This window comes from Rutidosis leptorrhynchoides, chromosome 3, assembly GCF_046630445.1.
Source record: "Rutidosis leptorrhynchoides isolate AG116_Rl617_1_P2 chromosome 3, CSIRO_AGI_Rlap_v1, whole genome shotgun sequence".
Lineage (NCBI taxonomy): Eukaryota > Viridiplantae > Streptophyta > Magnoliopsida > Asterales > Asteraceae > Rutidosis > Rutidosis leptorrhynchoides.
In genome coordinates, this window is record NC_092335.1 from 666,849,099 (window position 1) to 666,862,209 (window position 13,111).

Here is a 13,111-nt window from a genome sequence, read left to right on the forward strand (position 1 = left end):
CTTGATTTGCAGGATCATCATAGATTTTGATTTTTACTTTTGCAGATTTCTTTTGAATTAAATAGATAACTTAACAGAAATATTAAATAACAAAAATAACACAAACATAATATTTTATTCATTATTCAATCATTACTTAATCATTAAAACACTTAAACACTTATGAGCTATATTGCTCTTACAACCATAACAAAAATAATTAAAATACTTAAAACACTTGGACAATAATATAGTCCTAATAAACAAAACATATAGGGATAGGTAGTTTAGATTATAGAGTCGTTTTCGCGTCTCTTTCTTCCTCAACCAATTACTCCTTAGACTTATTTCCTTCACTCTTACTCTTTTCATACTCATTCAAAGCTTTAATTTCATGTAAGAAGTTCAATGTAGTGTCAAGACCCCTACGGAACGACATTTCGAACGAAACACTTAAATCATGGATATGCTTTCTTACTTCAGTACTAAGCTTATATTGTTCTTGTATGAATCTAGTAACAATTCTATCTACTGTGAAGTCATCATCCTCCTCCTTATCAACTTTAACCATCTTAACATTAGAGCGGGGAACCTTAGATCTCGGAACTAACGGAATAGTCTCGAATATTGCACCATAACGGATAGTTAATGAATTATCAGCGTAGTTAATGGTAGCACGAGCAGTGGCTAAAAACGGAGATCCTAAGATTAACGGAGTTATCGGATCTTCTTTCATGTCCATCACAATAAAATCAATCTTATAAAAAGCAAAACCAACAATAACTTCAATATTTTTAACAATCCCCAACGGCTTATGTGGATGACTATCAGCAAAACAAACATTCCCTCTGATTGGTTCTAATGATGGTAACCCCAAACGGTTATAGACAGAAAACGGCATAACGTTAATACTAGAACCAGTGTCCGCCAACCCCATAACAGGTATTGGACCTTGAATCAAACACGGAATTTGAAATTCCCCAGGATCAGTGCACATGGCAATAGGAACTTCAGGTGATGAATACGGATCTACCGGATTAATGGTGAATGAATAAAGAGGACGGAAACCTTCCTTTCTTCTTCTTTCTAACTCCCTCATATTATCAGCTAACCAATCTTCCTTATTTTCACCTTCCGATTTTTCAACTTTCTCACTCTCAACGACATCTTTTTCGTCATCCTTTTTACTAACCTCCTCTTCATCAAACAACTCATGCATAAAAATTACCTCATCACGATCAAGACCTCGAACCTTCACATCCTTTGACTTATCTTCCTCAACAGCAGTTAACTTCTTTATTTCTTTTTCATACTCTTCCTCAACCATATCAAACTCCCACAAGTACTTTACACCAGGCTCATAAACATCAACCCTATTTACTTCTCTAATAACATTCACCTTTTCACAACGAACATCCTTAGAAACTTCAGATTCAACCGGAACTTTTCCCTCGACAAGTTTGAATAACTTAGTAACATTACGCTCTAAGTTTTGTATCGACGCTTGATGATTATTTTGCACTTGGGAAAGTTGAGCTTTTATGTTATCATTAGCTTCATTTTGATTTTTAATAAACGTGAGGATGCTTTCTTCAAGATTAGACTTTTGAACATTAGAATTCGGAATAAAAGGTGCTCTAACAGGAAAGAAACCAGGTGGGTTTTTATTATTGTTATTATTATTAGGATAAGGTGTATTATAATTATTTCTGTAATTCGGGTTTCCTTGAAATTGATTAACATACGAAACATTCTCAACTTGCTCCATGGTAAGACTAGCAACACAATCCTTAGTAGCATGAGGACCTTGGCATTTTTCACAACCTACTTTAATCATATGCATTTCCTTAGTAAGCTTCTCAATCTGCCTGCCTAAATTACCCAGTTGCACATTCATAGCTTTAACCATATCTTCAGAATCATAACTAACAGATTTCACCGAACGAGAAATATCTAAGTCTTGGTGCCATTCGTGGGAATGAGCAGCCAACTTGTTAATAAGAGATTCGGCTTCTTCAGCAGTTTTGCTCATAATGTTTCCTCCAGCAGATGTATCAATTTCCCTTCTAGTAGCAATATCACAACCCTTATAAAAAGTAGTTACTATCTTAAACTTATCCAAACCATGTTGCGGACAACCTCTAAGCATTTGACCAAATCGAACCCACGCAGAATAAAGAGATTCATTAGTTTTCTGACGAAAATTAGCAATTTCAGTTTGCAGCGTGACAGTTTTAGATGCAGGAAAGAATCTAGTAAGAAATTTTTCACCCATCGTATCCCAACTAGTAATATCTCCAGCAGGTAACGAATTCAACCATTCCCTAGCTTCATCCTTTAGTGACCATGGGAAGAGACGAAGATAAATAACATTACTCTCCACATTATTAATATTAAACAGATTACAGATATCTTTAAAATTTCGAATGTGAGCATTAGCATCTTCCTTCTCCGTACCCCTAAATTGATTATCTTTTAACAAATGAAAAATCGGCCCCTTAATATCAAAATTCTCTTTAATTACGGGCTGAGTAATAGCATGACCTAACCCCTCTCGACCAGCTTTCATTAACGCTTCCATTGAATCAGTCATTCTAATTTCTGAACCAAAAAGACATCCCACATTAGAACTAGGATTAGATGGGGGACTAGATAACGAATCATCATCAGAAGTAGTTCCTTCTTGAAAATCTAATTTCTTAACTATTTTCAATTCCTTAGGACGTTTAAGTAATATATCAGGATTTGACAAAGTTCTTTGTAAGACCGGTTTCTTGGATCGAGTATTCATTTAATCTAGAATCATAAAAAGAAATGTTTTAGAAGAAAAATTTAAGTCTTAACGGATTTATGTTTCTCTTTTTAATTTTCTATTTAAGAAATATTTTAAATTAAAAATTTAATTATATTAAATATATATAATAATTAATAATAATAAATTTATCTAACAACTTTTATCGCATAACAACGAATAATCAAACATACTCGGCCTATTGAGTCTTTCAATACTTAAGTGACCCGTCCGCGTCTAGGTTTGGGCAGGAGCCTTTAAATCGGAACCCCAGCAACCCTCTTCCTAGAGGAAGGCAGTCATCACTCGTTTTCAAGAAATATCAATAACCAAAGTATATCCAAATTCCATATTTACCGCGCTGATCCTTGGTAAAAACCAAAGAAAGACAGCTTGCTTCTCTCCCCGGCAGCGGCGCCAAAAAGTTGATGTGCAAAAGTGTGTAGTGCTTAATTTGCCTTTCAAACTTTTAAATTTATATAACCTTTATTTAATACACTTTTAACACCCTAACGAGCAAGATAACCCGATCAAGTGTAGTATTTAAGGTGATCGTCCCAAGAGAGAAACTTGTAAACGAATAAAGTTGTTATTATTATTTAATTCTTATTAAAGAATTAAAGATATATTTTTGTAGTTTTAAAGGATAGATTTCTCTTAAGAAAGAGTTTTGGGTTTTTCAAGATATAAATAAAACAAAACAAGGAATTAAAAATTCAAAATACAAACTATTATACAAGCAATTACATGGATAATCAAATCATACGGAATTCATATTTAGAAGAGATCATAACTTATATTAACACAAAGTAGAATAATAATCATAGACCAATCATTATCCCTTAACAGGTTAAACTAAGTGTCGCATATCAATTAATAAGTAGGATTTAAAGCATATGCTAGATATGTGATGTGCATAACTAACATCTCAATTCTTCATGTTTAATTCAATTACATGATACATATCAATCTTGTGATGAGGACCAATATGCAAATAGACTGACAAATTATATAAGCTATTAAACACCAAGTAGATCAACTCAAGTTACTAGCTGAAAGTCAATTACTACTAAGTTCTCATGCAATCATTAATTAAACAAATCCAAACGAAGGATCTTTGATTAAACCTAACAAAATCAATCTTTATTATATAAGCGTAACTCCAATTAAACACATTTATCTCTATTAAGTTCTTTAACTTAGTTGCATGCAATTCAATTTAACAAGTTTGATGGACTAGATCTAAACAAGTAGCATGAATCAAATAAGTAGATTTATAAGATCAAGGACTAATCAATCCTAAAATCATGTTATTTAAACATTAAGCATGGCAAACAAGCATAATCAAACAAAACAGATTTAAAATAGTTCAAATATCATCACAGAAACTCAACCATACAGATCTGGAAAAGAACCAGAAACTGCACAGAATAAAGCCCAAAGCCGGCGGCTTTGCTCACTCCAAGCCGGCGGCTTCATCTGAATTCCAGATGAAGTGACTTTTAATCCACGTAAACGTTTAATTCATAATAAAAGACGAACAGAAACAGAAACAGTAAATAAATGAGACAAAATAATAAAATAAGGATAGAATCATACCTTATAAATGAAGGTAGATGTAAAATAACTTGATTAAAACTTGAATCTTGATTACAAAATACCAAATCTACTCTAATAGGGTTTAGAGAGAACCCCTAAACGAACCAACTACTCTACAAAAGCTTTTAACTTTCGAACATATGAAAAACTGAACAGAAAACTTCAATTTATAGTGTTTTGAGTCGGCCAGACCAAGCCGGCGGCTTCAGTGGGAAGCCGGCGGCTTGCCCTTGAGTCGGTGACTCCTTGTGCAAGTTATACGTAATCAACAAGTAAACTTTGTAACCGTCCTAGCAAAGCCGGCGGCTTCAAAGCCAGGCCGGCGGCTTCAACTTTTTGCCGGATCTTTCTGCTTTTATCTTGATTTTGTTTCCATTTTTACTTGACTTGATCAATAAGTAGAAAACCGTGTTATCCAGGCCGGCGGCTTCAGTGTAAAGCCGGCGGCTTCATTGCCTTTTTGCTTGATCAACAAGTTCTTTCAATATTTTATCGAATTTCAGACTTTCTGGAACATTCAACCCCAAGCCGGCGGCTTCATCATAACCAGGCCGGCGGCTTCATCAGCCAATCTGCATTTTTCTTGTATTTTTGATCCTGTTTGATACAAAACTTGAACATAATCATTAAAAATAACATTTTCCCCTTTTTACCCATTTTAGTGTGTTTTGGAATAAAAATGACTTAAAAACACTAAGATAACTCCTCGAAATGTTATTAAAAAACTGTATAATTTAGGAGTTATCATACACCATATTATGAGCCGATTGATTATACTACTTATGCTTCGGGATCTGCACCCGGGATGGGATATGTGGCCCCACCCGCACCATCTATTGCACCACCATTGTTCTATCAGCAGCCTACACCATTACCACCGGAGATGGAGAGAGTTCGGGAAGAAGGGAGGAAGTCGGTGTTTGACATGGCACCGTTGGCGAAGAGTATGTTTGAGAGTATTTTTGGTCCTGATTCCCGAATGGAATGAGCCTCTCTGATTTTTATCAGGTCCTGTGCTCCGTCTGTAATAAACATGTACACTTACTTTTCTTTTAATTTTTCCTTTATTTTCATTTTTATTTTTCTTTTTATTTTTAGTAGTTAAATGAAATTTGTGGGTATGTTCGCTATAAGCCCTCACGAGACAAAACTCGTCCACCCGAGCTATCGGGTGGTTTAAAGCGGGATCCCTCCGTAAAAGGGCTAGTTAGTTTTTACTTTTTCTTTTGTTTTTGTTTTGTGAGAATAAAATTGGATGGAAGGAAACATGTTGTGAGATGAAATGTTTAACAACCGGTCCTAATCCTCCCGAACGAAGTCATCAACAGTTGGTCCCATCGTGATGATCGACTCCAAGTAATGTCCTTAATATGAGCTAATGCACAGCGGAAGACTAAATTCGTACCTGAGAATAACATGCTTTAAAATGTCAACATAAAGTTGGTGAGATATATAGGTTTGATGCTAGCAGCGTAATAACTATGGACCACAAGATTTTAAGTTTATACATAATACACTCCTCGTGTATAGAAAAGACGTTGAGCACTTGGTAACCATACTTAACTAAAAGTCACAGCAGCATACTCTTAAATAAACCCTACACCGTACCAAAGTGTAGTAACGAGAACGAAGTACTGTGCAACCGTTAAATGCTGGTCGTCCAGCCCGGTTGGGGATGTCAGCCCGATAGATCTATCAACAGGATTCGCGTTTACGCTCCTCACGTAATTAGCAGTTACCAAGTATAAAGAGATATGCCATGGTACAACTCAACGTAGAATTTAATTTGATCACTTGTGTCCATAACGTAAATCATTTATAAAAACAGCGCATGTATTCTCAGCCCAAAAATATTTAGAGTTTAAAAGGGACTATATACTCACCATACTGTATTTTGTAGTAAAAATACATATAACATCATTGATCAAGTATAAGGTTGGCCTCGGATTCACGAACCTATATCATTTGTTTATTTATCAATACACATAATTATAATCGAATAAATTTATATATAATAATTTATAAGTTATATTAATAACTTATATTTTTCATATATTTATTTTATATATTTAAATTAAATGAAAATATTAATTTTGTTATGTTATATATATTTAATACATTTTTGTATATTTAAATGTATATATATCTTTTATTTGTTAAATTTTGTATAGATACTAAAAAAATAATAATCCTATTAATGATAAAAATTATGATATTAATAATAATACTTGTAAAATATTAATTTTCTTGTTTATGAGAGTTATTAATGATTTACTAATAATAATAATAATAATTTTATTAAGAATGATAGCATAAAAAAAATATAATAATATTACTATTAATAATACATTTGTTTAGTAATAAAATAATTATACCAATAGTTACAAAATTGATACTAATACTATTATTAATGAGATTAATGAAAACTTATATTATTGTAATAATAATAATAATAATAATAATAATAATAATAATAATAATAATAATAATAATAATAATAATAATAATAATAATAATAATAAATTAGAAGACTACCTTAATGAAACTGGCCTAAAAAGAAATAACAGTCCATGCCCGGGTTCGAACTCGAGACCCCTCGGTTAGACACACGCCCCTTTACCACTCCTCCACTCCATTCTTTTCTAATTTATTTCCATTTTATTTGGCTATAACTCGTACCCAGTTAATTCCCCAACTTCATCTTCTTCTCATAACCACAATTGATTACAACCCGTAGGATATTCATAAACACAAATTAAGTATTGTTTTCAGAGCACTAAACTAAAATATAATTCGACTATCTGTGTTTGAAATTAATTAGAAACGAAAAAAAATAAAAAGAAAAGCCATAACAGCTCGTTAACGTCATTGATGAACTCCAAATCGATTTTAAAATTTTAGGTCGTTTTAATTAAAACTTTCAACATGAAAAACATTTGAAATCCTTCCTAAAAACTTTCTGGGTCCTTAATTTCAACAGAAACATTACACCACAAACGAATTTTGTGATGAACATAAAATTTGTCTTTTAAATTTTTTAACTTTGACTGTCCAATTCGTTCTCGATAAAATGATTTGGGATTTGAAACTTTGTAATTAATTTAAGCATGAGATTCCTAACAGAACTACGTTTATACAATTTGAAATTCGATTCGAAATTGAGGGTTGGCCAAACGAGTTCGAAAACAGAGATAAACGGTTCTGGTTTACTTAAACTTCTGTTTTTTTTTCCTATGATAACAGATGCAATTCGGTATTTAACAAGAATACAGATGTTAATTTTCAACGTTGGAGCAGTAGTTTAATTGTTGGATTATGTAGATAGTCGACAGCTAGTCACAGGTAAACAGAAGTCGTTTGGATTAATTGACAGGTAGATACGCGTTTCTGATTCTATATCCTATATATTATATATTCAGTATTATAAATTATTAATTATATTAAATATAGTAATATATTAATAAATATATTAAATAGATGTTTAATATTAAAAATACTAAAAATAATAATATAAATATCAAATATAGTAATAATAATAATAATAATAATGATGTTAATAAAAAAAATCAATAAATTGTATTATATCTAAAGTTATAACATTTTTAATAATTTTACTAACAATGATAATACCAATAATATAATTATTAATGATATTAATACTAATACTTATAAAATTTATAACAATTATATTAATAATAAAAGTATTAATAACATAATGATATCAAAATAATGATTTCTATAAAAATATCAATAATATTATTAATATTAATAAAACTAATAATAATAGTAATGAATATAACAATCATAATAATACTAATAAAAGTACTGATAATAATAACTAAAAATAATAATTTCTAATAATACTGTTTATCAAAATTAATAATGATAACAATAACATTTAATAATCATAATAACAATTTTAACTGTACCAAATTTCATATGTATATAAATATATATATATTTTTTTAAAATATTAGTAATACAGATATTGATATTATTAAAAGTAACAAATATATTTTCGACTTGTAATCACCTTTAGTATTTTAATATATCAGTTTATTAATTGTATCATATTATATCAAATAACATATTTGAATATTTAATCCTTATAAATTCTATATATATATATATATATATATATACATATATATATATATATACATATATATATATATATATATATATATATATATATATATATATATATATCTATATATATATTACAATATATATAGTATTACTTATTTAGTTACATACAATTGTTCGTGAATCATCAGGCTAGGTCAAAAGGGTAACTGATTATCCGAATATAGATTTTGAACTTTCTAGACTCAATATTACAGATTTTGCTTATCGTGTCGGAAACATATAAAGATTAAGGTTTAAATTTGGTCGGAAATTTCCGGGTCATTACAGTACCCACCCGTTAAAAAAAATTTCATCCCCGAAATTTGATAGAGGTCGTCATAGATAACAATAAAAATAGTTTCATGACGAATATGAGGTGATAATGGAGTTTTATCATCATTAAGTAATGTAGATAAAACGATTCGATTGCGCGAAGGATATGAATGAAGCTATCGCAAAAGAGTGAGATGAGTAAGATATACTCGTTTTAACCGATGACGTAATTATGATTGATTTCCGGAATTCGCGGAATTTAAAGAAATTCTTACGTAATAAGATTTGGTTCTTCGGCGATCAGGATCTTCTTTGATTTAATGCGGCAATCTGTTTCGATTTCTTTGTCGGATAATTCATTATAAATCCACCCCTTCGTTTTTCTTATTCTCCACACCTTCTATTCTTTCTCCCTCTACTCTTTCTTAATATGCTCCATCCAATCCTGATTCTTATTATACTTCTAACTTTCATATCTTTCATTCTTCTTTTTCATTTGCCGCCAGAAGAATCTATTCACTTTTATGATTTCATTGGAATTATAATGTTTCTAATTCTCCCGTGTCTTTACGTCGCAATACGTATTGATATACACAGTTTGTAGTTTCTGGGTGATTGTTGGGTTTTATATCTTCCCTTATACTTCGATGTCCTTGCTTTTGTTTTCTATAATCATTGTCATCCACAGTTAATGCTTTCTCCTATTTGCTGCGATCTATACCCTAATTTCTATTTCGAAGCTTCATTCTTTCGTTTCCTCTTCTTGCGTTTAAGCGTCTCTTGTAATGGTCCGGAATTCGTAGGTATGAGATTTGGAATGAACATAGCTAATGCTCTAAGAAATAAAGGGTATTGACACGATTTTGACTTGTTAAATTACCAGTATACCCTGGAAAAGTTAGAACTATCAAGACGATATGTTCCTAATACGTTTGGGGATTGGATAGAATGTAAGAGCCGTGTAACATGGCACATGATGACGGTACTGTGAATCATTACATCCCATTAGAAACTTAACATGACTTACTGTAATATAATGAAGTTGATCAAGTTTCATTATATTATACTAATTCATGCATTAGTTCCCAACACTACTTCAAAACATTCATATTTTAATTTCGAAGGTTTCAGAATTTAAAAATAACACAGTTTCTTTTATTTTATAACGCAGATATTACGGAGAGATACATGATCGCAGATAGGAATAGTTGTGAAAATATCTCCAGAAATATGGAGAATATGTATAACGGAAGATATGAAGATATCTTATAATATCTAAGATAAGATGATGATGAAGAATATCATCCGAAAAGGTTTAGAATAAGGAGTAGGGTTTTTTACTAACGGTTTCAGCAGGCACTGAATTGTTTGGATTCTTTGAAGTCGGGTTTAGTTTTCATGATTTGTCCCCGGTCTCCTTCATACTTTGCTCAATCCGTTTTCCAGTTCTCAACCTTCTCTTTTTCGGAGCTTTACCAATACACTGTACTATATCATCAAACTTCTGACCGTTAATGTCGTTTACAGTTTTTGCTGCTTCATCAGCATTTCAAGTACTACTTCATAGTCCAGGGTGTTTTTCAGAGACTTCACATTCGAAATATGTAACTCTTAGGGATAGACGTTTTCGGTAAAACTGGGAGAATTTCTACGAGATTTTCAAAATACTAATTGCGGATTTCGCCAAAGAGATAACGAGTTGCTGATACGTCTGCTGATGACGTTGTGAAATATAAAAGGTTCTCCGGTAATGACGGCGAAAGGACAAGGTATAAATATCGAGATTATAATAGGAGTAGTCTCACTGAGAAGTCGAAGTGGAGCTGTGACAGAATTAGCTTCCTGAAAAGAAATTGTAGGGTTGTTTTTGCTAAAAAAATGGCAAAGGATTCAACACGATATGTGTTAAACTATGAATTTGGATTCGAAAGTTTTTCAGGTGCATCAATCTTTTCTTCCGTAGATGAAGTGCGGTTGGTTCATCTTTTCGATCGAGGTGTTTTCAAGAATCATAAAAAGTTGTGAATGCGAATTGTAATCGTCAAGATACGAATGAGGTTTATGATAGAATCAAGTGGCAAACTTGAAGATTAGTTTAGTTTCATATGTTATAATCAATATTTTAATTCATTTTACTTGTCCAAAGTTAGCAGTCCAATAGTCTGATTGTCCAATGGTCCAATAGTTCAACAATTCAATATATTCATATATAATTTAATATACATAATTAATACGTATCGTGACCCGTGTACCGGTCTCAGTGTCGATCACAACTCAAAGTATATATATATTTTGGAATCAACTCCGACCCTGTATAGCCAACTCCCACCTTCACATATAGAGTGTCTATGGTTGTTCCAAAATATATATATAGATGGGTCAATATGATAAGTCGAAACCTTGCATACGTGTCCCGTTATTTTAAATGCGTAAAATAAATAAATATATATCATGACCCATTATACAACGTGTTGTCTCAGAATTTATCCGTCGTATTATTGTACATGTGTCCTGACAGTATGTACAGTGCGGAAATTAAAATTGCGAGAAGGTAAATTGCGATAAATTAAATGTTAATCAGTTAGCTGGGAACAGTTAGCTGGAACAGTTAGCGTGAAATCCTATCACAATTTCAATTAATTAATTCGTTTGTTTCTAACACTTTTTATTTTTGTCCAATGTTTTCTTCGTTATGCCACTTGTTGGATTCTGATAGGTCAAAATCCAAATATGAAATTTGAATAGAAATGGTTATTCTGTGGTGAACGGATACGTATATCGGTAGTTGTGAGTAGGATAGTAAATGATTGTTGAATCAGATTCGAAGAATGTACAGTGTAACTTATTAATGTGAATTCTAAATATTCCTCGGGTACTACCCACCCGTTAAAATATTTTCATCATTAACAGTTTGTACAAAAGAATTTTTAATTACAATCTTTATAAAAATATACTTGCATATATATTTTCTTCAGATGTAATCACGAATCTAATGAGTCAATAAGGTATTAAACTCATTTGATTTATTGTTAATACTGGATTACATGATCTCTAAAACATTAGAGATTTCATAATCACCATGTTGAACGAAGAAAAAAAATGAGGTAGAATGATACGTAAAGCGAAGATAGTCGATGTAGATCGATATGTAGAACGAAGTTCATACTCGAAGTACAGATGATGATATTGAGGCGTGTAATGTTGATATTCGAGGTACAGATTGTGATGTTGAGAGTTACGGTGTGGTTATGGTTTAGGAATGATAGGGGTACTGTCGACGTCGATGATGGTGGTACTGGTTATGCTGCTGGTGCTGCTGCTGGTGTTCGTAACCTTCGCACCAGGTTCTCCAAAGTCGTCACACGAGCGCGTAGTCCGTTAACTTCTTCTAGTACTACGGGATGATTGACGGTTGAAGCGAGCGAATGAATAAGATTCGAAATATGGGATAGTATGTAATCGTGATGAAATACTCGGAAAAAGGGGAGAGAAAATGGTTTCTCGAACAGGTTCGCCGGTAAGCGCTTCGGGTTGAAAAGGGCAATTTGGTGAATGGAAGAGATCTTCGATGTGAAATGATTTTTCGGATGTCGGATGATATTCTAACTAGATAGAATATCTATAATCCTAAAGATTTCGTAGACTACAGAGGAACCTACAGCATATGTCAGGCAAGTCTACAGATGCGCTAAGATATGAATTATCAAATAAGCTAAGATATGAATTTCGTCTATACACTATCAATGCAGCAAATGCAGTAAGACGTGTCTAGACTTAAGAATAATAAGCAGGCAACTTCCTAAGGATGATAAGTAGATGATTTTCGATTAGATATGATAAGCAAAACTTTCGACATGCAGACACGGTCAAAGTCCAGACTCATTAATGTATCCTAACAACTACTAGTCAGACACACTAATGCAAGACCTGGTTCACTAAGACCAACGCTCTGATACCAACTTTAACAACTGGTCCTAATCCTCCCGGATGAAGTCATCAACAGTTGGTCCCATCGCGATGATCGACTCCAAGTAATGTCCTTAATATGAGCTAATGCACAGCGGAAGACTAAATTCGTACATGAGAATAACATGCTTTAAAATGTCAACATAAAGTTGGTGAGATATATAGGTTTGATGCTAGCAGCGTAATAACTATGGACCACAAGATTTTAAGTTTATACATAATACACTCCTCGTGTATAGAAAAGACGTTGAGCACTTGGTAACCATACTTAACTAAAAGTCACAGCAGCATACTCTTAAATAAACCCTACACCGTACCAAAGTGTAGTAACGAGAACGAAGTACTGTGCAACCGTTAAATGCTGGTCGTCCAGCC